The sequence below is a fragment of the Dermacentor albipictus genome, chromosome 1 (assembly GCF_038994185.2).
Source record: "Dermacentor albipictus isolate Rhodes 1998 colony chromosome 1, USDA_Dalb.pri_finalv2, whole genome shotgun sequence".
In the NCBI taxonomy this organism is placed as follows: Eukaryota; Metazoa; Arthropoda; class Arachnida; order Ixodida; family Ixodidae; genus Dermacentor; species Dermacentor albipictus.
This window is the reverse complement of record NC_091821.1, coordinates 208,518,444-208,546,009: the sequence shown is the minus strand read 5'-3', so window position 1 is coordinate 208,546,009 and position 27,566 is coordinate 208,518,444.

Sequence of the window (27,566 nt, the reverse complement as noted above, 5' to 3'; positions counted from 1 at the left end):
GTCCTTGTCAAGCTTGCGCTATAACAAAATAAGATATGCCGTACCAACAAGCCCCTATTGCTATCCGCATGGTGCTTACAGTGGAAATTTAAAATAATGTTGAAGTGAGAAAATATCGATTAGGCAGCGGCCGCCATTGCTTCCAATGCACTTGTCCTATTGTCCGGATTTGCAGAAATAAAGCAAAAGTATGTATTAAAAACCGTACAAGTTCGCGCCAACAATGATGCAGTAAGCTATTAGCCCTAATAAAATTCCAAGTGAAAAAATCGAGGAAAGTCAAAAGAAACCTCAAATGATGTGGGTGACATAGCTCTGGTGATGACAGTTTAGGTGTGTGGAGGGGGGGGGGGGAAGGGCTCCGGAACCCCTCTGTAGTCGGCGCCTATGCTAGAAGCAGCTAGATCTATGTCAAGGTATAGTTAAGATTTCTTTAGAAGCGTATGACTTCATGCCATACGCTTTTAGCCATTGTGAAGACAATTAGAAAAATAGTTGAAATTTCGGAGGCATTGCCAGGGAGGATCCCAGGAAGCCTCAACGAATTGGGAGGAGAGGGCGGGGGGGGGGGGGGGGGTCAATTTTCTAAGTTTGGAAGTTGCCGGCATGCTTCGTAAAAGATCAGGGAATAGTTTCGTTTATAGGGCATATGAAACCCCTTGCAGTGTAATCAGCACCACAAATGGAGCGCGCGGAAACCAATTCTTCGCAGATTTCCTACGCGCGTTCGCAGGTTCAAATCTGGCGCCACATTGATAACATGCAGCGACTGCAACCCGCAAAGGGGGCGCACAATTTAAAATGAGCATCAAGAGCGAGCAAAATAATAAATGTATCCTGTTCGAAAACATTAAAGTTGTTTTAAAGTGAAAATATGTAAGCATGAGAGAAGGTTAGACAGCTTTACTCAAGCGCAGCGCCATTAGCGAAGGTGGTGCCACCACAGAACACCTAACCTATACAAACTGGTGCCCACGGAGTGCTGGTGCCACACGCAACGGTGCCGCTTCGCGCCAGGGTTGCTAGATTGTGCTATTGTTAGCCAAATTGGACTACTTTTTATCCGAGTTGGCGTGGCAAATTCCGAGTTGACTAGATGGCTATATTTGGGCTGTTTTTGTCTTAAGGACTTTCCTAGTCCCGATGACCACGTCAACACTGACAAAATTCGAGAACACCGGTTTATGAAAACCGAAAGATCATTGCTGCTACAAAGATATGCAGGCAATCTCGAAAGCTGTCTTTTTAGGCAAAGTTGGCGCTGGGAGGATGACGTCATGGGTGCCATGTTTATATGTGATTCCAGCGCTAAGCTCTCTTCTTTTTGCTTTGGGTTCGGCGCCATCTGCTGCCGGTTTACACGTGATTCAGTAAGAAAAACAGTGGGGCTGACAGCTGTCGACTACGTGTTCCGAACAGCTCAAGCACGGAGGAAGGAAACTCAGGAGAGGCCCTGACGTCACCCTTTGTGAAGCGAAAGTGAAGCCGGAAGTTGGCGTTGCTAATGGCGTTGCTCCGCCTATCGGGCCAGCTCTCCTCTCCCTTTCACATTTCTCGCGAAACCACGCCGCGCTGCGCGCAACCGTGCTGCACGGACCCGCGCGCTCCGCAGCAATACTAAACAATCGTTAGCACGTTAGCATGATTCCGCCAAAGAGGGCAAAATTTCCCGCGGATATTCCTTCGTCCGTTGCCATTGCCGTGGCGCGGTACATTGCGCACAGCGTTGCATGCGCACTCATTTCACGAACTTAAGTTCCTCCTGTCCTACCTGGCCATAGCAACATCCGGTAGAGCACGGTCCAGATAACGCAGCGCAACAAAACACGGACACCAACGCAAACCTGCCCGCACGCGTCACCTTTGTCACGGTACGAAACCTACGGAGCAACACGTGTGAGTGCACAGAACAATAACAAAGCCGCCATTGTGGCCCGAAAGGCGGGGCCACTACGGCAAAGAAATAAAAAAAACAGCAAAAGAAAGGAGAACCAACTACGTCATTTCTTCCACAATTTTCTCCCAGCGCGCGGAGGGGGTAGGGCCTCTCCTCAGTTTCCGGGTCCGCAAGGCTATCTCACAGCTCCTTGCCCGTGGACAGGGCTGTACCACCAGGTGGGCCCTGCAGCTATTTGAAGCTGCAGTCACTTCACGGCTACAGTATGCCCTCCCTCTTGTGGCGCTGCCCCCACCCCGCCTGCGGAAACTGGAGCTACAGCATCGGTCAGCAATACGGCTCTGTCTTGGCGTTCCCCGAACCTCACAAGTGGCCGCCTCTTTGGCTGAGGCAGGTGCCTTGCCCCTGTCATTACTCTTCCTACAACAGGGGCTACGACACATTGATCGCCTACACCATGCCGCAGATGGTCAAGCACTCCTGACCCGCCTACGCTCCCGGCCAGCATCACACATGGGACGGCTGTGTGGCCTCTATAAGGAGGTCATAGGGGACACGCCTGCAAACACTGTACAGCCTCGCCCACCACATCGACCACCAATCCCTATCTCGACGGAGCTGCCAGGTGTCTCGAAGAACCGTTCCCCAACATGTGCCCTACAACAGACGGCAGCCTCTCTCCTTCAAGAGAGACTTGGGGACCACCTTCACATCTTCGTCGATGGATCCGTGATACCGGAGACTGGCTCATCCACAGCAGCCTGCGTTGCACAGGCCCTACGAAAGAGCAAGCTGTGCCGTCTCCAGGGGCACGCAAGTTCTACCGCAGCAGAGTTAGCAGGACTCCACCTTGCTGTGGACCTACTTGCAGAGGAGCTACCAGCGACCCCGGCAGCCATCTTCTGCAACTCCAAGGCGGCGATGTTCTGCCTGCAGAATCCTGACAGGGCTAGCCTTGGGGTAGCGCTACTCTCCTCAAGACTGACGGCCCTTCAGGACGCAGGATGCTCAGTATCTCTGCATTGGCTACCGGCACACGTGGGGATCCCGGACAATGAAGAGGCGGACACTCTGGCAAAAAGTGCCCACCACTCATGCGTCTCCCTCAGCCCTGCTGTAACGGCCGCAGACTTCTCGAGGCACAGGCTGTGCCAGCACATCATCGCCTGCCACCCGGACAAACGGGTATCCCTGGGCCGACCACCACGGCCCAGGGATACAGACCACAGCATGGCCTCCTACGAAGGGATGCCTCGTTGCTGCTCCGACTGCGAGTTGGCTGCTACTGGACGGCAGCCCGCCGGCACCGCCTTGGGAAAGCCACCTCGCCAGCCTGTGCCTCCTGTGGTGAACCAGAAACTCTGGAACACCTCCTGCTGGCCTGCCCTGCTCACCTGCAGCACCGCTGTCAACTTCTGCAAGAGTTCCACCACCTGGGGCTCCCATGTTCACGACAGGAAGATATCCTCTTCCCCTGTCGTAATCAGCTACCAGCCTTCCTAAGTGTCGTCGAGTACTTCGACTCGTCGGGGCTCTCGGCGAGACTATAGGACATTTCTACAAAGACGGATGGCCTAACGGCCATCCCACCACCTCGGGCTTCCTGATCGGCCACTACTTCGCTTCCATCTCTACGACCCCCTACCTTTCTCCCTCCTACCCTCTCTCTCTTTTAACCCCATCCCCTCCACCCTGCTGGCGCTGAGCCGTGCTCCCGCATGCGTTGCAGAAAATAGCGCTAGCCTTTTCTCCTTCCCCTCAAGAACCACTTCTCTTCCTCCATGAGCTCAAGTATACATACGCATGTCCTGGCATGTCATTTTCACTCATGGTCCTTAATGAAAAAATGCAAAAAACAGTGCCGGAAATCCAATGTTCCCCCTGCTCTCTGAGCTCGCTTTGTCCCTACTTGTGCTGCCTGTTTAAAACGGAGCCGCAGAAAGCGTGTTCCTCAGCCAGGTTTCGTTGACAAAGAATGATCTGAGAAACAACATGTCGAATGAGACACTGCGTTAAGTTTGGTCTGGCAGAGAGTGGGGATTGCTGCAAGGATTTTCAGCCAGATGAACAGTTTCTGTCGCGTTTCAAACCTGCAGTTCTATATGGTCCAAGTGACCGTGGGGGTTAACTCAAACAGGGCTAGATTGTGTATTTACCCCATTTGCGTAAATCCCCAGTGTGAGAAGTATCAACTGGGACTCCGCGCTATGTTTCCTTTTTCCGTTCTTTGTTTTAGTCAAGCAGCTTTGTATTACGTGAAAGTTGTGATTGTTTCATGGTACTTTTTGAATGTCGCATATTATTACAATGATAAGCTCTGTAAATATATGAAAAGCAAGTTCGTCCACAGTGAAGATGGCAAGGCAATTGCTCATCAAAGGTCGATGAGTGATTGCCTTGCCAAAGTCAGGATGATAACTCGTAGATTTTCACACCGTACTCCTGCGACATCATTTTTTTTTCATTTATGCTATGTGCGTACGAATAATTGCGATTATGGCATACTTTTTATATGCACGTACTTTATGACCATCATAATTCCTCTTGGTTCGATTTACTATGCATTACACAGTACTTTGCGCATGCGTATTTTCGAGCTGTGATGAAAGAAAAAAAGAAGAAATGCATTTAATATACACAATAGGTGTTTGTGGTACTGTTACGTCCATATTTCATTATTTTGGCCCACATCACAATGGTAGTTGGGCAAATAGCTCTCGCCAGTATGCAAAGGTATATTAGTGTTCTATTAGCAGAGTTCCTATTCTGATGTATAGTGTTTGAATTTGTTAGACAAAGGGGTTTGCGCTGTACTTAACTTCAAGACAGCAGTGCACGACCCATAAAACAAGTTTTGTGCGTTCCTTAGTAGAATTACATTTCTTCCTTTCTTTTTTCAATTTTCTTTCTCTGTCTTCCTTTTCATTTCTCTTTCTTTCCAATTTTCCTCATTAAAAAAGTTTGGCATATAACTTCAGCTTCTAGTCGCATGAAATAATGTATTACAAGTTCTGTTTTGTTGGTTCCCTTTATGGCAACAATCTTTTTTTATTACAAGTGGGGAGTCGGTTTTTGTAGCCTGCAATTCATTTCATCTAGTCATCTATACTTCAAGATGTCTATTTTCATGTGTCGATGTTATTCATTTTTGAAAAATCTATAATTTTTTCATTTTTTTTCAATGTGCTGACACTGTACTTGTACCAACTTCCTTTGTGTCTGTACCCACTCCCTGTATGAGCCTAATAAGGCTTACAGTATGAATTAAAGAAATTCTGTGTTTTTGCCACCAATGACGCATTGCTGCCTGTTGTGTACTAGTACTGAGCAATCAAAGGTCTTTGTTACTGATAAACCTTTCAGCTGTTCCGTGAAAACTTCGAGACATATTTTACTTGGTTGTACCACACCATATCAAAATACGTTTCTGCTAATACGATTAACTTTGGAGCTTTGTTACCCATTCTACATATCTGTTCTGTTGTGTTCGTGAATGGCTGTGTTCATTTTTACAGTGTCGCTGGTACAATATTTATTAAACTGGTGTGTTGCAAGTGTGCTGAATTTCAAAATAAATCACACTTCATCAATATTTGTTCTGCATCTACTTATTACGGTGCAACAGTTTCCTTTCGGTTGAGCAATGGCAACGGTTAGGGAAGTGGCTGCCGAAATGGGCAGTGAAATTGTAATGCGTGACGGGGTTGTGAAAGCGAGTGTGCTCGGCTCTTTCTTTTTTATGTGGTTAAGTCAGCATTTATTCACAACGACGGCTGCACCACCTATCACGATCTGTTTAGGTTTGGTTCATACGTTGACCATCAGTCAAGCTGAGAAATTGCTTCCATACCATAGATTGTAGATCAAGCTAACCTCAAGTGTGAAGAGTAGGAATGGCTCAGTGCTCTTACTTGTTAGCTGCAACGACACGTGTCGGAATTTCGCCACCCCAATCACTGTTTAGTAGCATTGATTTTTTAGTGGCACGAGCATCGAGTGACACTCTTATTTCTTGCACAGCACTTCCAGTTCACCTCGTGAGACAACCGGGAACAAAATTCAATATAAGTTAGAAAAAATTAAAAGAAAAGCACAGCACGAAATTTATAGGTTTCATTATGGATATGATATCAAAGCATAAGTTTAGTTACAAGTTGAGTTACTAAAGTGTCTGGAATAATTAAATTAGAAATCACTGAGACGACCGGGGACGAAATTCAAAGCAAATCACACAAGCAAAAGATAGTACAGTACAAAATTCATAGCTTTCATTACAGATGTGATATCAGAACATAAATTTATTTACAAGTTGAGTTACTGAAATGTCTGGAATAATTAGACATAATTCAATATAACTGGTCACAGCCCATTAAAGCACGGAATTGTAGACTTTAGACCCGCTGCCTGAGCGCGACTTTGGTGAAATTTCGAAAAACCCGGAAGTAGAAAGCAGAAGTAATGTTGTCACACACAAAACGGTGGCATCGTATTTCACGAGCTAATTAACGGAAAACAGTTGCCTGGTGTGTTGACTGAACATGTACATAGCAGAGCGAAAGTGACGTCACTCGCTCCTCTCTCGCTTCTCTCCCAGCGCGCACCTAATCGCTCGCTCGCTACAGGTGCGCGCGCACGCTCCTTGCATGCTCTGACGTCAGCACCGGAGAGGGCGCGTAAGGTGCGCTTCGTGCGTCGCTCACTAGGGGGGCTTCGCCTCTCCACGCGGCGCGCGCTGCACTTCCTCCTCGCCCTCCCTCTATCGTCGCCCCCCATTTCGCCAGGGGAAAGAGGTTCGCTCGCTTAACCTAAAGAACACTAACGCCGAGGTGTGATTGCCACTAAAAGACACCTAAGTGAAATATTAGGGTCACCTACAATTTTTTTTTTCCGTTGCCATTGTAAGAAAAGGTAAAGCTAGGCTACAAGAAAATGTACAAAACACCAAACGTTATTTTTCCTGACGGTTTGAAGACGACTTAAAACGGGTTTCGCCAGCGGTTTCTGTGGCATTCTTTATGTGTTTAGAATCCGTGTTTTAGACGATATTTCTTGCGACGTTTTTTTAAAACCGCAGTTAGGCCGTCTATAAAATGATTTCAAGTTGGACATTAGACTAGATATGCGACGTTTTCTAGTGTATGAGCTATACCGCGTCTTCTTTTGAACGTTTTTATTGTCTCGAATAAACGGGGGGGGGGGGGGGAGACGCACTGTATCCCTTTTGTGCTACCAGGGTCGTTATACCACCGTCATCCATAAGGAATCTTCAAATCACTGCCTTCTTCGTCATACTACCTTCGTCAGCCTGTCCTCATCACTGGATGCGTCATCATCATATAGAGTCATTGCGATGTCACCATGCTTATCGGCGACCTCGGCAGGCGAGTACCATAGTCAAGAGGCACGATAGTTATGTATTTCGCCGAAGCAACGGAAGTATCAGAGTTACCACTACAGCTGACAAATAATCGCGACTTCACAAATGTGGTATGTCGCTAAATAGCTCGAATGCTAATCGCATTAGCGTTGACAGTAATCCTGAGACGAGTTCTGCCGTAATTTTCTTTATATTGTATTTCTTGGAACCTAGTCAGTATATATCTTGCAATATGTAGTTAATATTTTACCTTGTACGCTACAAACCAGTGATGTTTTCATTGCAGCGGAGTGTTAATTTTCTCCTATATATATATATATATATATATATATATATATATATATATATATATATATATATATATATATATATATATATATATATAGAGTCATTTTTCAATTATTTATTTCGCGTTTTTTTTTGAAAGCTAATCATACAGCATTAATTCATTCTTGGAATTAGTGGCCGTTTTACCCGCCGTGTTGGCTCAGTGGCTTTGGCGTTGAGCTGCTAAGTCCGGAGACGCGGGATCAAATCCTAGCCGCAGCGGTCGGTTTTCAACATGAGTTCAATGAGGGCGAAATCCAAAAACGCCCATGTACCGTGCAGCGAGTGGACGTTAAAGAACTCCAGGTGGTAAAAATCCGTCCAGAAGCCCCCCACTACCGCGACCCTCATATTCAAATCGTACTTGGGCACGTAAAACATCCGAATATTTAAATTTGGTGATCTTGAGTTTAACTTATCCAAACTGTCCGTGATATTTCGGTGTATCTTTTTCTCACTAATAACAAAATAAATACGCCTGCAGAGGCTCATCTTGTGTGTTCTAGCTTCGACGGAGGGAAACATTCCCTTCCTTCATGGAGGGAAAATGTATAATCGATAGCTGCTTAATCGTGTGTACCATGTTGATTTACGAAGCCCTAGTGATTGCGCTACAAAGACTTACGAGGGCGCCACATCCATGGAACCCATGGCTAAAAAGCCTGTTGCACCCGAGCGCCACGGTTACACCTGACGGCTCGCCATAGGCTGTCCAAAATTTGGTGTCGAGTACTTCACGAACACCGATGTGCCTTAAAGAAAAAAAAAAGTCATGACGTTTTACGTGCCAAAACCACGATCTGATTATGAGGCACGCCGTAGTGGAGGACTCCAGAAATTTGGACCTCCTGGGGCCGAATCTTATAACGGTTCGCTTGGGGAACCGTTTCTTTGGCCTCACCTGATTGGCCAAAATTTTGATTACGTCACAGGTCGTCAGAGGCAGCGGGGCGGTACCGCAATTTATGACAACCTCAAGCATCTGTCAATCATCTTCAAAGCGAACCGGTCGTAGGAACCGGCGAAGGGGTAGTCCGCTTTGGGTTCCGTTGCTGTGGCTTGGCTTTGGCTTGTGACCCTGGCCGCGCGCGCCGGTCGCGCGACTCCGGAGACACGCGGACGTCGCGCGCGCGTGCGTTGGTTGCTTCGGAGGCTATTACTTGCCTTCGTCGTCTGCTTGGCGTTCCTCTTTCGGTGTCGACCACGGCTGGAAGCGCGATACGCGTTCGAAGAAGTGACGGATAATGAGTTGCACCGCCCTTGCTGGCTTTCTAAGTAAACCTTTTGCAGGCTACGCTATCAAATGTAGGGCACTCAGGTGCAAGCGTACGAGTGGCCATTCCACGCAGAGGAAGAATTATTGCGCGCTGCTGTTCATCGCCACTGGCCTGCAGCTCCCAGAGGTCGGTCGGACGTGAAGCATTCATTGGAATGACCTAGATCTCTGCTGCCGACACCGTCCATAAAGTTGCTCTCGCAATTACTGTGTTGGCCGGTTGAAGGGCTGGGTTAGCTTTCCCGTGACCTCAGCTTCAAAGCCAATGCCAAGGAGATATTTGCATGGTGAGATCGAATTCTCAGTGCTATCGCCAGCGTGAATAGCTTGCAGATCGCCGTTCAGCAGTCAGAAGGGTTCAACCTAGGCTGGTTCAGCACTTCCATCGTTCGGCTGATAAAACTATACAGTCAGGACGGGAAGATATTGTGGAGATCTCTTATTTGGCTGCCTTTTTTTTCTCTGGTTCGGGAGTGCCGCACTTTGTTACTCAATTTTACGGCACAGCGCGCACCGTCAGCACCACACTTGTTCGATTTGACTTCGCGCAGGCAATGCAGGGCCCGTGTATCGTAATGTTCGATTTCAAGTTCTATTGCTTTTATCACGCGACGCGCCGTGGGGCTTATCGCAGGGACAGCGGCAGCGCGGCTGCGAGCGAGTCATGTCCGAGCCGATGACGAATGGCGAAAAAAGATGGAAAATTGATATAGTCGGCTAGTAAAGGTGTCCCTAAGAAACAGTTCATGGTTTTGTCGCGCTCGCTACTTGAGAAGTGCCGGCAGTGCGTTCCTGTTTCGTGCATCCTGCGAGCTCCTGGTAGCAGACGACATAGCGCTGCGCTCTGCCAACTCATTTACGCTTGCGATACCGCCTGTCGGCTGAGAATAAAAAAGAATGACATTAATAAATTACTTCTGCATTGCGTAAACGCCCGGCACCACACGTTTATACTTCAGAACTTGGCGTAAAATATTAAATTTATATTTTACATTTATTTAGCAAGCGGAAACATTCTGCAATTCCTCGATTAGCTCGTCATATAATGACGTACGCTTTAGAGGTGGCACCCTCTCATCTATTGGTCGCGTCCTCCCCTTCTTTCACCGCCGGCTTGGGAGTGGCACATATAGTGACGTAAGCGGCGAAGCGAACGGTTCGTATTCCGAACCGTTATAAGATTCGGCCCCTGGTTTCTTTAACGTGCAGCTAGTACACGGGTGTTTTCGCAGTGCCTCAGGAAAGCTCATTAACTGCACCGACTGCGATAAGGTACTTTAGATTTAGAAACGAAACGCCCATCATGCTTTTTTGAAACGTTTATTTCTTGAAACTCTTCTCGCAGAGATGAAGAAAAAAAAAAGGAACCTGTCGAGGTTGACACCCCTCAGAAGAGCACACACACTAAAAAAATAAAAGATTAAGGTTCACAGGCGAGGCTTTGGGAGAAGTTTTAGCAGAAAATGCTGCTTCACTTCCTTCAAAACTTTGCGGATGGTCTCTGTTATGGTCAAGCGAATCTCTTGCTCCCACTCATCACCGAAGATGAGTGACAACATCCAGGTCAGGTCCAGTCACTGGTGTCGCCTGCCAGTTTTCTGGTACTTTTTGCTGCCCCTCATCACTGATGTCACAGCCGTTGGGACTCATGGTGCAGCATGCACCTCGAGATGATTCAGTTTCAGGTACCACGGGTGTCGCCTGCCAGTTTTCTGGTACTTGCTGCCCCTCATCACTGATGTCACAGCCGTTGGGACTCATGGTGCAGCATGCACCTCTAGATGATTCAGTTTCAGGTACCACGGGTGTCGCCTGCCAGTTTTCTGGTACTTGCTGCCCCTCATCACTGATGTCACAGCCGTTGGGACTCATGGTGCAGCATGCACCTCTAGATGATTCAGTTTCAGGTACCACGGGTGTCGCCTGCCAGTTTTCTGGTACTTGCTGCCCTTCATCACTGATGTCATAGCCGTTGGGACTCATGGTGCAGCATGCACCTCGAGATGATTCAGTTTCAGGTACCACGGGTGTCGCCTGCCAGTTTTCTGGTACTTGCTGCCCCTCATCACTGATGTCACAGCCGTTGGGACTCATGGTGCAGCATGCACCTCGAGATGATTCAGTTTCAGGTACCACGGGTGTCGCCTGCCAGTTTTCTGGTACTTGCTGCCCCTCATCACTGATGTTACAGCCGTTGGGACTCATGGTGCAGCATGCACCTCTAGATGATTCAGTTTCAGGTACCACGGGTGTCGCCTGCCAGTTTTCTGGTACTTGCTGCCCTTCATCACTGATGTCATAGCCGTTGGGACTCGTGGTGCAACATGCACCTCGAGATGATCCACGTTCAGGCGCGGGTGCCGCCTGCCAGTTTTCTGGTGCTGCTCTGCCGTCCTCTGGTGCAGAATCTTGCTTTAGAACACCCGAACTTTGCCCAAGCACTTGCAAAAAGTCCTGCCGCATTGCCTCTAGCTCTGTGACGATTAACTTTCGAATACTTGATCTGAGGCGGTTACCAATTTCTTCAACGATGTCGGGGCATGTGGAAGAATCTTCTCGACTAGACTCTGGCAGAGGACGTGAAGCCTGATCGTTGTCCACGTGTTGTTTTGTCCCCAGGAGATCATGCGGCCTGTGCATACTTTCTCTGACGGTGGTAGCCACGAAGGGCCTTGAATCTTCTCCACTAGACTCCGGCAGAGCACGTGAAGCCTGATCGTTTTCCACGTGTTGCCTTGTCCCCAGGTGATCATGCGACTTCTGCATACTTTCTATGACGGCCGGCGGTAGCCACGAGGCGCCTAGGTATTAATAGAAACGGCAGATGAAAATGGTGCCGGCCTTGCTTACAAGTTGCTTGATGGAACGCGGGGACGTGGCGCTGCTGCAGATGGCGAGCTCGTGCGCTTCTACCACTATGGTTATGCTTGTGCCACGCGCTGGCTTCTGGTTCTAATGATGGCGATGATGATGGCGTTAGTATTTGTGGTGCGTAGCAACGTTAGGGTGCGATCAAATCCATGGTGGAGCGAAGAAAGAAAATTTTAAGGTGTCGTAAATTTTAAACGAATTTAAACAGTGGTTCTCGTACGGCACACGCCGACTATTTCGTCTCATTTTCACCGCGCTGCGATCATCATTCTTTTTTTTTTTTCATCGTGAACATGTAATAACTTTTGTTCCGTTTTCATTTTGCTTTCTTTTCATTCACTCCATCATATTCATTATTGCGTGTTATCCAAGCTCTTCTTCTTTCGATATTATTCAAGCTACACGTGTGTTTCATTTCATTATCACTTAGACATTTCAGCAGAACTGGTCTCACGATGACTGTAGACGTTAATGCGCGATTAGCATTCGAGCAATGTAGCGACACACCGGCCGCATTGCCGCCACCGCAGAAACGCGTCACATATGACTATGAGCCGTGCACTGCAGCCAACTTCCTCTCTCGCTTTTTCGATGATGATGACGTCTGTTGGTATCCCCATCGAAATGGGACGCGATAAATTATTCAGACAAAAGGGCATGGAGATTCCATCTGAATGAAAACTTGCAAAGGTTATGCCGCTGCTTAAAAAAAAAAAGAAAAAAAATCTGACGGGCACTACCTGCTACTTTGAGTGCAAAAAAAGAAAAAAAAATCTCGTTTACATAGTAGCTAAATTAAACTTGCAATTTCAAGGTTAAGAAATATAGTACTGTGTGAGATGTAAACAGCTCATTTGAAAATCGTGGTGAACTTTAAATTACTTTTGCACATATTGGTGAAATGTATATAATTTATGTTTAAAAAATTTTCAAGTAAGATACCTTAACCGTCAGTTCGCCTTTATTATGTTTTTACTGAATGTTTTCTGCACTGCACCATCCCATGTGACTATCAAGACAGCTGTGCCGCTTGCAGTGTTATCACAGAGTAGTGTGCAGTCAATATATATACTCCATATATTTTTCCATTTTTGTTGTTCCGAGCACACAAATCTTTTTTATTTATTTTTTTGGAGCACCTATTATTTCGTTATTCTAATTTAAGTAGTCGTTTGTGCTACCAGCATCAGCTGATCAATGTTTTCTGAATTTCAGAGGCGGCTAGGAACGACCCAACGTGAGCTATTATGCTGTCGTCACAGTCTGTCAAAACAGCTAGTGGCAGACCAGCTGACAAAACTGCTGCTTGAGCGTCATCTGCACCTAAGAAAAAACAACAAATAAAAGTGATGCATTTGACAACCTTTATAGAATTCTTGCTGTGTTTTGTGGCATATATGAAAGTGAACTATGCTTGCATTTATTGCTGGGGAACCTCTAGCTTCTTGATTTAGTTATAAATATAAGTCTCAATTCTAGCTTGCCAAATTGCAACATTTAAGATGTCAGCATCAGGAAAGGGAGTTTAAAGTTGTCCTATTTGTCAATAAGCAAAATTGCCTTTCCCTTTTGAAATTTACAATATACAATGTGAATTTGACATTAAAACAATGATCATGAGGTCGTTTGTCATTGTGATGTCGAGACAGTACTTAGTTTATTTTAGGAGTATACCACAAAATTTGTGTCCTGTCTTTATACCAAGAATGGATAGCTGTCGACTCGCTAATTATGCTATGGAGCCTGAATCGCTTGTTTAATAATGCAGAAATATTCTTAATTAACATATTACCTATTAGTGTCACAGCTCAAAACATGCGCAAAGTGTAGTGTGGCTTTGGACGTGACACAGAAGTCTGTTCATGTCATCAATACTGAATGTGGCGGTCTCATGGTACTACACACAACTGACGTATACACACACACTATATCCATGCTGTGAAAACGGATAATTCAACACTCGACAGCAGGCGCGTGTCCAGAGCTAGGGGGGCCCCTTCCCCCACCCCATCCCCGAAAGTAAGCGGCATACCCTGGCCGACCCACACCACCACTACTCGCACACATTCAAGCGCTGCCAAATCAATCTTGAGACTTGTCAGCTAACCAGTGGTCAAAATTTTGCTGCCTTTTTCACTCCTTTTGGATAGCGGTGGTTATTGCCATCTCCTAGGTTGTGAAGGCCAGTTTTTTCATCGATTTGGTGCCCGCGTGATTAACTCTAGCTGCGTTCAGTTGTCACCATCTATTGCAACGGTCATGCGCATCGCTGTTGCTTTGTTAGTTCAACCATCTTTGTTTAGACTGATCCAGGGACCAGGACAAGGATTCAGTTCCTAGTCAGCTGGTCTGTATGCTCGTGGAACGAGTTGCGGCAGAAGAATACGTCACTTAGGTTTTATTTTTCATTTTGTTTCATTATTTCCTCCAGTGACAGCCGGCTGAGACAATGGCAGATCTCCGGAACCATATACTCGTGATATGTGTTAGGTAAGGTGGAAAATAAAATAATGCTAAACAAAGTCCATCATCGAACCCTGCAATAACCGTTAAACCCATCAGCAATATGAATGTCACTCGTTAACTCGTATGGTTTTTGCCAAATTGTACAGCAATTTTCGTGAGTTTGACAACTGGAAACACGATTCGCAAGGAGTTGACAAGTGAAGCGACCTACTAAGGGAGAGAGCCGAGGCAACAACCAAACAGGAAGGAAAAGTGAAAATTAACAAATTTAACCATTATTTGTGAAAGTATTTATGGATCAACATCTTTTCATTTAAAAAGCAAGTAGAGAAAACGCCACCGGAAGTGGAGAATGATTCCGTGTGTTTTGAATGAAGCTTCCACTGCAGTTATCTGTCGAGCCACCTGACGTAGCCACTTGTCTGCTGTGGTTATGTGGGTGTTTTTCCAACCTTTCATGGTGGGTGCAGTATGTCTAGAACTGTAGCGTCCTGCGCTCTATGGAGTTGTATAGGACTAGCAGCCACACATTGTTACGCAACATCCCAAATAATAATACGAGTTGGTTTTGGCACTTCGTAGAGCAGTAAGCAAGGGATCCAAAAGAACCCTGTGATTGTTCTACAAATATATATTTCTCTATAATTCTTCTAGAGGTAATTCAAAAGAACACTACTAGAAATCTTTATTTTACACTTTCGCTTCTTCATTTGTTCTTGGCAGTGTTCTTCCTGCACTTCTTCCCTGCGTGCGTGAGTCCATTTGATGTGGTTACTTGTTGGTCAAGTAAAGACGAGGTGTACCCCACAGGCGTACATGTGAGATACACCTTACTTCCTTTCTCTTTTGCGGGTTTGCACGTCTTTATGGTGAACAGTGAGCATTATTCACATTTGTACTAGTATTATTGTACCTCCCCCCCCCCCCCCCTTCTGCTTTTGCATAGAAAAGTCACCTTGAGTTGCTCCCTCCACCCCACCCCAGAAAAAGAATCCTGGGTACGTGCCTGCTCGACAGGATAACAGGGGAGAGAGCCCTGCATTTGAAAAAAAAGCGCACAATTGGAAGGGACAATTTGACTGCTTTTAGTGATGACATCATTACACCATTGTCAACTACGGCATTGTGCCCGAGTTGTTTGTGACACTGCATGAATTCCAACCATGGTTTTGGTGATGTGAGTAGTCTCCTGCTTCATGTATACAATAGTGCTGCACTTGGAGTATATTGTAATGTAGCTGCATAAAATGTGATGTAATAATTATTTGTGCTGCTCAAGGAATTGAGGCTCCATGCCATTATTGTGGCGTTGGCCACTATCTAAAAAAGCACAAAAAGTGGACACAAAATGTTTGTGTCAGTACTCCATTAATGAATTTCTCCTAGGTGCATTAATTGATATTAAAAGAGGGTAATTATTAATCTTGATGTACGATTTGTTTTACACTGTTGATGTCTTTACTCGTGCAGGATACTACAAACCATTGAACCTGCCAAACCCTGTGTAAACAGCTGCATCTTTCCCTGAGGTGGTATGAAGAAAGTTCAGTACCTATGATTTCATCAACCAACTTTCTGCAATGAAGTGCCAATTGTCTGTAGACGATCACGACAAAGTATTCCAGGTGAAAATCAAGCCTTTCCGTTTAGCAGAAATAGTAGGCCTCCTAATCAAAACATGGTTCCAGGGTCCACAACAAGCGCTTTATGGTAGGCCAGCCACAGTTTAGTTGTAATTCCAATTGGTAACTTTTGAAAGCACCACAAATAAGCTTTCTGTGTGTGCGTGTGCGCATGCGTGTGTTTCTGTAAATAACGTCAAGAGAGCATTGAGAATGCGCCTTTGCTGCCTTTTAGCTTATAATTCCACCCAAGTGTATTCTCTGCACTGTTCACTTTATTTGAAGATAACGTCTACTACATTTGGTGATGCTCTCAAAAAAGGCTAATTGGTGCCTTTACCCATTTTATAAACATTTGAATTACTATTTTAACTGAGACAGTTTTAGCATTTTTTGTTGCATGGATAATTAAGAATTCCAAGTTCTGTGTAAAAAAGTTTTATTTACTAAGGACCCACACTATTAGTCATATTCATAGCAACCATACTGAATCACATTTGTGTTTATGAAAGTGCGTTTTTTACTTCTGTGTAGAGACAGGAAGCAGCCTTTCTGCATACTGTTTTATGTTCCTTATAACGCACTCTCCACACACTTGCACTCAGTTCTCCTACCATTGGACTGCATGAAACCATTTAGAATGCAGTTTACCTGAGGTGATAGTGGTATTTATTGGCTGTATTCAATCGTGGAAATGGTATGTGTGGTTTTTGCAGATGGATCCATGCATTTTCATAGCAGTGCAAGTCTACTGGCACATGAGATGCACATGCAATGGAACCTACTCATGACTTGTGAAACAAGGGAAATAGGATCACACATTTGTTACACTATTTCAGACAGGCAAGCTCATTAAGTGCACTGGTATAGCTGGCATACTTGGTATATTATGCTAGTACTGATCCCCAAGTATTACAAAACCTGGTCCTTTCTGACGGAACATGCAGAACCATTTAAAGGTATGGTGCTCAAACATTGAGAATGGCTGAACAAAATGAGTGGACTGCAATGCATCGTGTGCACTGAGTGTGTGCTTAGGCTGAATTGCTGCACTTGTTAAAACTGTATCTTAAATTCTTAAAAATAAAGGGGCATAATGAAAAGTCGCTTTTTCTGCTGCACATCTGTAGTGGCAGATTTCATACTTTGTATGAAAACCTCCAATAATGTTTCATTAGCAACTTAGGTACACATTAATGTTGGTTAGTGCTGACGCCATTTGATCACTAGAAATGCTTATACTTGCAGAGCTTAGACAAAGACTGTTGTCTTGCAGTTTACAAGGAGTGGGAGAACAATACATAGAGCACAAATACGTTTCTTTGTGAACGTTGGGATAAATATTTCGGTACTGGTGTTATGTCTTGATAAAAAGTATTTTGTTACACTGTATTTACTACTTCTGTAAATGATTATTAGTTTGGTATTTGTGCAATATTACAGTGGTATGAAATCAAGGGCTTGACAAGAGCTCATCTGGTTGGGAATTGGCACAAGACACTGACCACAGGCAAAGTAAAATTTTACTGTGGTCGTTGCCTTTCTTTTGCTTTTGTGGCGACTTATAAAATAAGAATCCAACCATCCAGTATGGTAAACATGGTAACTAGAGCTAACTATACCATCTGCAAAGGTGAAACACGCCTGGACATTGAATGTCTACACCGCAGCTACAGCAGTGTTTCCCATGTGGTTATACTCGCGGTAATTGTCAGGGTGCATTTCCTGACCTACCAGCAAGCTTGTAGAGGTCTAGGTCTAGCGTACAGTTTACAAAAGACGGCTGCTAGCTGTGGCCTTAGCTAGATAAAACTGGAAGGTAGACGTCCACTAGCTAGGTGCGTGCTTCTTGGAATGGTTCTCTTTCTGTTCAATTTTCCTAATTAAAAAAGTTCGGTGTATACATTTAGCTTCTAGTCACTTGAAAGAATGTATTACAAGTTGTTTTGTTGGTGCTATTTGTGGCGACAATCTTTTATTACAAGTGGGGAGTCGGTTTTTGTAGCCTGCAATTCATTTCATCTAGTCATCTATACTTCAATATGTCTATTTTCATGTGTCGATGTTATTCATTTTTGAAAAATCTATATTTTTTCCATTTTTTTCCAATGTGCTGACACTGTACTTGTACCAACTTCCTTTGTGTCTGTACCCACTCCCTGTATGAGCCTGAGAAGGCTTACAGTATGAATTAAAGAAATTCTGTGTTTTTGCCACCAATGACGCATTACTGCCTGTTGTGTACTAGTACTGAGCAATCAAAGGTCTTTGTTACTGATAAACCTTTCAGCTGTTCTGTGAAAACTCAGAGACATATTTTACTTGGTTGTACCACACCATATCAAAATACGTTTCTGCTAATACGATTAACTTTGGAGCTTTGTTATCCATTCTACATATCTGTTCTGTTGTGTTCGTCATTGGCTATGTTCATTTTTACAGTGTCGCTGGTACAATATTTATTAAACTGGTGTGTTGTAAGTGTGGTGAACTTCAAAATAAATCACACTTCATCATTATTTGTTCTGCATCTACTTATTACGGTGCAAGAGTTTCCTTTCGGTTTAGCAATGGCAACGGTTAGGGAAGTGACTGCCGAAATGGGCAGTGAAATTGTCATGCATGACGGTGTTGTGAAAGCGAGAGTGCTCGGCTCTTTCTTTTTTATGTGGTGAAGTCAGCATTTATTCACAACGACGGCTGCACCACCTATCACGATCTGTTTAGGTTTGGTTCATACGCTGACCATCAGGCAAGCTGAGCAATTGCTTCCATACCATAGATTGTAGATCAAGCTAACCTCAAGTGTGAAGAGTAGGAATGGCTCAGTGCTCTTACTTGTTAGCTGCAACGACACGTGTCGGAATTTCGCCACCCCTATCACTGTTTAGTCGCATTGATTTTTTAGTGGCACGAGCATCGAGTGACACTCTTATTTCTTGCACAGCACTTCCAGTTCACCTCGTGAGACAACCGGGAACAAAATTCAAAATAAGTTAGAAAAAATTAAAAGAAAAGCACAGCACGAAATTTATAGGTTTCATTATGGATATGATATCGAAGCATAAGTTTAGTTACAAGTTGAGTTACTAAAGTGTCTGGAATAATTAAATTAGAAATCACTGAGACGACCGGGGACGAAATTCAAAGCAAATCACACAAGCAAAAGATAGTACAGTACAAAATTCATAGCTTTCATTACAGATGTGATATCAGAACATAAATTTATTTACAAGTTGAGTTACTGAAATGTCTGGAATAATTAGACTTAATTCAAGATAACTGGTCACAGCCCATTAAAGCACGGAATTGTAGACTTTAGACCCACTGCCTGAGCGCGACTTTGGTGAAATTTCGAAAAACCCGGAAGTAGAAAGCAGAAGTAATGTTGTCACACACAAAACGGTGGCATCGTATTTCACTAGCTAATTAATGGAAAACAGTTGCCTGGTGTGTAGACTGAACATGTACATAGCAGAGCGAAAGTGACGTCACTCGCTCCTCTCTCGCTTCTCTCCCAGCGCGCACCTAATCGCTCGCTCGCTACAGGTGCGCGCGCACGCTCCTTGCATGCTCTGACGTCAGCACCGGAGAGGGCGCGTAAGGTGCGCTTCGTGCGTCGCTCACTAGGGGGGCTTCGCCTCTCCACGCGGCGCGCGCTGCACTTCCTCCTCGCCCTCCCTCTATCGTCGCCCCCCATTTCGCCAGGGGAAAGAGGTTCGCTCCCTTAACCTAAAGAACACTAACGCCGAGGTGTGATTGCCACTAAAAGACACCTAAATCAAATATTAGGGTCACCTACAATTTTTTTTTCCGTTGCCATTGTAAGAAAAGGTAAAGCTAGGCTACAAGAAGAAGTACAAAACACCAAACGTTATTTTTCCTGACGGTTTGAAGACGACTTAAAACGGGTTTTGTCAGCGGTTTCTGTGGCATTCTTTATGTATTTAGAATCCGTGTTTTAGACGCTATTTCTTGTGACGTTTTTTTTAAACCGCATTTAGGCCGTCTATAAAATGATTTCAAGCTGGACATTAGACTAGATATGCGACGTTTTCTAGTGTATGAGCTATACCGCGTCTTCTTTTGAACGTTTTTATTGTCTCGAATAAACGGGGGGGGGGGGACGCACCGTATCCCTTTTGTGCTACCAGGGTCGTTATACCACTGTCATCCATAAGGAATTTTCAAATCACTGCCTTCTTCGTCATACTACCTTCGTCAGCCCGTCCATAGAGTTTCCTACAAACTCTATGAGCCCGTCCTCATCACTGGATGCGTCATCATCATATAGAGTCATTGCGATGTCACCAGGCTTATGGGTGACCTCGGCAAGCGAGTACCATAGTCAAGAGGCACGATAGTTATGTATTTCGCCGAAGCAACGGAAGTATCAGAGTTACCACTACAGCTGACAAATAATCGCGACTTCACAAATGTGGTATGTCGCTAAATAGCTCGAATGCTAATCGCATTAGCGTTGACAGTAATCCTGAGACGAGTTCTGCCGTAATTTTCTTTATATTGTATGTCTTGGAACCTGGTCAGTATATATCTTGCAATATGTAATCAATATTTCATCTGTTACGCTACAAACCAGTGATGTTTTCATTGCAACGGAGTGTTTTCTCCTATAGTCATTTTTCAATTATTTATTTCGCGTGTTTTTTTTTTTTTTTGGAAAGCTAATCATACAGCATTCATTCATTCTTGGAATTAGTGGTCGGGTTACCCGCCGTGTTGGCTCAGTGGCTTTGGCGTTGAGCTGCTAAGCCCGGAGACGCGGGATCAAATCCTAGCCGGAGCGGTCGGATTTCAACATGATTTCAATGAGGGCGAAATCCAAAAACGCCCATGTACCGTGCAGCGAGTGGACGTTAAAGAACTCCAGGTGGTAAACATAGGTCCAGAATCCCCCCACTACAGCGACCCTCATATTCAAATCGTACTTGGGCACGTAAAACATCCGAATATTTAAATTTAGTGATCTTGAGTTTAACTTATCCAAACTGTCCGTGATATTTCGGTGTATCTTCTTCTCACTAATAACAAAATAAATACGCCTGCAGAGGCTCATCTTGTGTGTTCTAGCTTCGACGGAGGGAAACATTCCTTCCTGCATGGAGGGAAAATGTATAATCGATAGCTGCTTAATCGTGTGTACCATGTTGATTTACGAAGCCCTGGTGATTGCGCTACAAAGACTTACGAGGGCGACACAACCTTGGAACCCAGCTAAAAAGCCTGTTGCACCCGAGCGCCACGGTTACACCTGACGGCTCGCCTTAGGCTGTCCAAAAATTGGTGTCGAGTACTTCACGAACGCCGATGTGCCTAAAAAAAAAAAAAAAAGTTATGACGTTTTACGTGCCAGAACCACGATCTGATTATGAGGCACGCCGTAGTGGAGGACTCCAGAAATTTGGACCTCCTGGTTTCTTTAACGTGCACCTACTTATAAGTACATGGGTGTTTTCGCAGTGCCTCAGGAAAGCTGATTAACCGCAGCGACTGCGATAAGGTACTTTAGATTTAGAAACGAAACGCCCATCATGATTTTCTGAAACGTTTATTTCTTGAAACTGTTCTCGCAGAGATGAAGAAAAAAAAAAAGGAACCTGTCGAGGTTGACACCTCTCAGAAGAGCACACACACTAAAAAAATAAAAGATTAAGGTTCACAGGCGAGGCTTTGGGAGAAGTTGTACCATAAAATGATGCTTCACTTCCTTCAAAACTTTGCGGATGGTCTCTGTTATGGTCAAGCTAATCTCTTGCTCCCACTCATCACCGAAGATGAGTGACACGTATACATCCAGGTCAGGTTCAGTCACTGGTGTCGCCTGCCAGTTTTCTGGTACTTGATGCCCCTCATCACTGATGTCACAGCCGTTGGGACTCATGGTGCAGCATGCACCTCGAGATGATTCAGTTTCAGGTACCACGGGTGTCGCCTGCCAGTTTTCTGGTACTTGCTGCCCCTCATCACTGATGTCACAGCCGTTGGGACTCATGGTGCAGCATGCACCTCTAGATGATTCAGTTTCAGGTACCACGGGTGTCGCCTGCCAGTTTTCTGGTACTTGCTGCCCTTCATCACTGATGTCATAGCCGTTGGGACTCGTGGTGCAACATGCACCTCGAGATGATCCACGTTCAGGCGCGGGTGCCGCCTGCCAGTTTTCTGGTGCTGCTCTGCCGTCTTCTGGTGCAGAATCTTGCTTTAGAACACCCGAACTTTTCCCAAGCACTTGCAAAAAGTGCTGCCGCACTGCCTCTAGCTCTGTGACGATTATCTGTGGAATACTTGATCTGAGGCAGTTACCAATTTCTTCAACGATGTCGGGGCATGTGAAAGAATCTTCTCCACTAGACTCTGGCAGAGGACGTGAAGCCTGATCGTTGTCCACGTGTTGTTTTGTCCCCAGGAGATCATGCGGCCTCTGCATACTTTCTCTGACGGTGGTAGCCACGAAGGGCGTTGAATCTTCTCCACTAGACTCCGGCAGAGCACGTGAAGCCTGATCGTTTTCCACGTGTTGCCTTGTCCCCAGGTGATCATGCGACTTCTGCATACTTTCTATGACGGCCGGCGGTAGCCACGAGGCGCCTAGGTATTAATAGAAACAGCAGATGAAAATGGTGCCGGCCTTGCTGACAAGTTGCTTCAAGGAACGTGGACGTGGCGCTGCTGCAGATGGCGAGCTCGTGCGCTTCTACCACTATGGTTATGCTTGTGCCACGCGCTGGCTTCTGGTTCTAATGATGGTGATGATGATGGCGTTAGTATTTGTGGTGCGTAGCAACGTTAGGGTGCGATCAAATCCATGGTGGAGCGAAGAAAGAAAATTTTAAGGTGTCGTAAATTTTAAAAGAATTTAAACAGTGGTTCTCGTACGGCACACGCCGAATATTTCGTCTCATTTTCACCGCGCTGCGATCATCATTCTTTTATGCGAAGCATATTACGAGGGCTCAACCCAGCTCCTCAGGCGCGGCGGTGACCATGAAATCACGTGACACCGTGACGGCACGACAGAGGAGAAGTGGCTTTGGCTCAACTCTTGCAAGACGGGCTGGGTGGGAATCGAACCAGGGTCTCCGGAGTGTGGGACGGAGACGCTACCACTGAGCCACGAGTACAACGCTTCAAAGCGGTACAAAAGCGCCTCTAGTGAATGCGGTGTTGCCTTAGAAACACGCTGTTTCTAAGGCGTGCGTCTCTTGCTCAGGCGCACATTTCGTTGCCGCGCCGAACGCTGCTTTGCTCGACGCTCACCGCGTCCAATGCGGGGCGCGTAGTCGCTGCACCGTAGGCCATTGTCTTACACCCCTTGGCGGGTCGACGGGAACGCTATCGCGTTCCACTCTTGAAGGCGAAGAAGTAATGCATGAGTTGTTTCTTCGTCTAGCCGAACCAAATATAGCCAAGCAACAGCAGTTCACCAGGCTAAACAGTGGTTCAACAACTAAAATAAAGGCTAGTATGCTTCGCATCCTGGGCTTAACCTTACCTAAGCCACAGCCATTTTTTTTTTTCGTCGTGAACATGTAATAACTTTTGTTCCGTTTTCATTTTGCTTTCTTTTCATTCACTCCATCATATTCATTATTGCGTGTTATCCAAGCTCTTATTCTTTCGATATTATTCAAGCTACACGTGTGTTTCATTTCATTATCACTTAGACATTTCAGCAGAACTGGTCTCACGATGACTGTAGACGTTAATGCGATTAGCATTCAAGCAATGTAGCGACACACCGGCCGCATTGCCGCCACCGCCGAAACGCGTCACATATGAGCCGTGCACTGCAGCCAACTTCCTCTCTCGCTTTTTCGATGATGATGACGTCTGTTGGTATCCCCATCGAAATGGGACGCGATAAATTATTCAGACAAAAGGGCATGGAGATTCCATCTGAATGAAAAATTGCAAAGGTTATGCCGCTGCTTAAAAAAAAAAGAAAAAAAATCTGACGGGCACTACCTGCTACTTTGAGTGCAAAAAAAGAAAAAAAAATCTCGTTTACATAGTAGCTAAATTAAACTTGCAATTTCAAGGTTAAGAAATATAGTACTGTGTGAGATGTAAACAGCTCATTTGAAAATCGTGGTGAACTTTAAATTACTTTTGCACATATTGGTGAAATGTATATAATTTATGTTTAAAAAATTTTCAAGTAAGATACCTTAACCGTCAGTTCGCCTTTATTATGTTTTTACTGAATGTTTTCTGCACTGCACCATCCCATGTGACTATCAAGACAGCTGTGCCGCTTGCAGTGTTATCACAGAGTAGTGTGCAGTCAATATACTCCATTTATTTTTCCATTTTTGTTGTTCCGTGCACACAAATCTTTTTTATTTATTTTTTTGGAGCACCTATTATTTCGTTATTCTAATTTAAGTAGTCGTTTGTGCTACCAGCATCAGCTGATCAATGTTTTCTGAATTTCAGAGGCGGCTAGGAACGACCCAACGTGAGCTATTATGCTGTCGTCACAGTCTGTCAAAACAGCTAGTGGCAGACCAGCTGACAAAACTGCTGCTTGAGCGTCATCTGCAACTAAGAAAAAACAACAAAAAAAGTGATGCATTTGACAACCTTTATAGAATTCTTGCTGTGTTTTGTGGCATATATGAAAGTGAACTATGCTTGCATTTATTGCTGGGGAACCTCTAGCTTCTTTTCTTGATTTAGTTATATATATAAGTCTCAATTCTAGCTTGCCAAATTGCAACGTTTAAATTATGTCAGCATCAGGAAAGGGAGCTTAAAGTTGTCCTATTTGTCAATAAGCAAAATTGCCTTTCCCTTTTGAAATTTACAATATACAATGTGAATTTGACATCAAAACAATGATCATAAGGTCGTTTGTCATTGTGATGTCAAGACAGTACTTAGTTTATTTTAGGAGTATACCACAAAATTTGTGTCCTGTCTTTATACCAAGAATGGATAGCTGTCGACTCGCTAATTATGCTATGGAGCCTGAATTGCTTGTTTAATAATGCAGAAATATTCTTAATTAACATATTACCTATTAGTGTCACAGCTCAAAACATGCGCAAAGTGTAGTGTGGCTTTGGACGTGAAACAGAAGTCTGTTCATGTCATCAATACTGAATGTGGCGGTCTCATGGTACTACACACAACTGACGTATACACACACACTATAACCATGCTGTGAAAACGGATAATTCAACACTCGACAGCAGGCGCGTGTCCAGAGCTAGGGGGGCCCCTTCCCCCACCCCATCCCCGAAAGTAAGCGGCATACCCTGGCCGACCCACACCACCACTACTCACACACATTCAAGCGCTGCCAAATCAATCTTGAGACTTGTCAGCTAACCAGTGGTCAAAATTTTGCTGCCTTTTTCACTCCTTTTGGATAGCGGTGGTTATCGGCATCTCCTAGGTTGTGAAGGCCAGTTTTTTCATCGATTTGGTGCCCGCGTGATTAACTCTAGCTGCGTTCAGTTGTCACCATCTATTGCAATGGTCATGCGCATCGCTGTTGCTTTGTTAGTTCAACCATCTTTGTTTAGACTGATCCAGGGACCAGGACAAGGATTCAGTTCCTAGTCAGCTGGTCTGTATGCTCGTGGAACGAGTTGCGCCAGAATAATACGTCACTTGGGTTTTATTTTTCATTTTGGTTCATTATTTCCTCCAGTGACAGCTGGCTGAGACAATGGCAGATCTCCGGAACCATATACTCGTGATATGTGTTAGATAAGGTGGAAAATAAAATAATGCTAAACAAAGTCCATCATCAAACCCTGCATTAACCGTTAAACCCATCAGCAATATGAATGTCACTCGTTAACTCGTCTGGTTTTTGCCAAATTGTACAGCAATTTTCGTGAGTTTGACAACTGGAAACAAGATTCGCAAGGAGTTGACAAGTGAAGCGACCTACTAAGGGAGAGAGCCGAGGCAACAACCAAACAGGAAGGAAAAGTGAAAATTAACAAATTTAACCATTATTTGTGAAAGTATTTATGGATCAACATCCTTTCATTTAAAAAGCAAGTAGAGAAAACGCCACCAGAAGTGGAGAATGATTCCGTGTGTTTTGAATGAAGCTTCCACTGCAGTTATCTGTCGAGGCACCTGACGTAGCCACTTGTCTGCTGTGGTTATGTGGGTGTTTTTCCAACCTTTCATGGTGGGTGCAGTATGTCTAGAACTGTAGCGTCCTGCGCTCTATGGAGTTGTATAGGACTAGCAGCCACACATTGTTACGCAACTTCCCAAATAATAATACGAGTTGGTTTTGGCACTTGGTAGAGCAGTAAGCAAGTGATCCAAAAGAACCCTGTGATTGTTCTGCAAATATATATTTCTCTATAATTCTTCTAGAGGTAATTCAAAAGAACACTACTAGCAATCTTTATTTTACACTTTCGCTTCTTTATTTGTTCTGGGCAGTGTTCTTCCTGCACTTCTTCCCTGCGTGCGTGAGTCCATTTGATGTGGTTCCTTGTTGGTCAAGTAAAGACGAGGTGTACCCCACAGGCATACATGTGAGATACACCTTACTTCCTTTTTCTTGTGCGGGTTTGCGCGTCCTTATAGTGAACAGTGGGCATTATTCACATTTGTACTATTATTATTGTACCCCCCCCCCCCCTTCTGCTTTTGCATAGAAAAGTTACCTTGAGTTGCTCCCTCCACCCCACCCCAGAAAAAGAATCCTGGGTACGTGCCTGCTCGACAGGACAACAGGGGAGAGAGCCCTGCATTTGAAAAAAAAGCGCACAATTGGAAGGGCCAATTTGACAGCTTTTAGTGATGACATCATTACACCATTGTCAGCTACTGCATTGTGCCCGAGTTATTTGTGACACTGCATGAATTCCAACTATGGTTTTGGTGATGCGAGTAGTCTCCTGCTTCACGTATACAATAGTGCTGCACTTGGAGTATATTGTAATGTAGCTGCATAAAATGTGATGTAATCATTATTTGTGCTGCTCAAGGAATTGAGGCTCCATGTCATTATTGTGGCATTGGCCACTATCTAAAAAAAGCACAAAAAGTGGACACAAAATGTTTGTGTCAGTACTCCATTAATGAATTTCTCCTAGGTGCATTAATTGATATTAAAAGAGGGTAATTATTAATCTTGATGTACAATTTGTTTTACACTGTTGATGTCTTTACTCGTGCAGGATACTACAAACCATTGAACCTGCCAAACCCTGCGTAAACAGCTGCATCTTTCCCTGAGGTGGTATGACGAAAGTTCAGTACCTATGATTTCATCAACCAACTTTCTGCAATGAAGTTCCAATTGTCTGTAGACGATCACGACAAAGTATTCCAGGTGAAAATCAAGCCTTTCCGTTTAGCAGAAATAGTAGGCCTCCTAATCAAAACATGGTTCCAGGGTCCACAACAAGCGCGTTATGGTAGGCCAGCCACAGTTTAGTTGTAATTCCAATTGGTAACTTTTGAAAGCACCACAAATAAGCTTTCTGTCTGTGCGTGTGCGCATGCGTGTGTTTCTGTAAATAACGTCACGAGAGCATTGAGAATGCGCCTTTGCTGCCTTTTAGCTTATAATTCCACCCAAGTGTATTCTCTGCACTGTTCACTTTATTTGAAGATAACGTCTACTACATTTGGTGATGCTCTCAAAAAAAAGCTAATTGGTGTCTTTACCTGTTTTATAAACATTTGAATTACTATTTTAACTGAGACAGTTTTAGCATTTTTTGT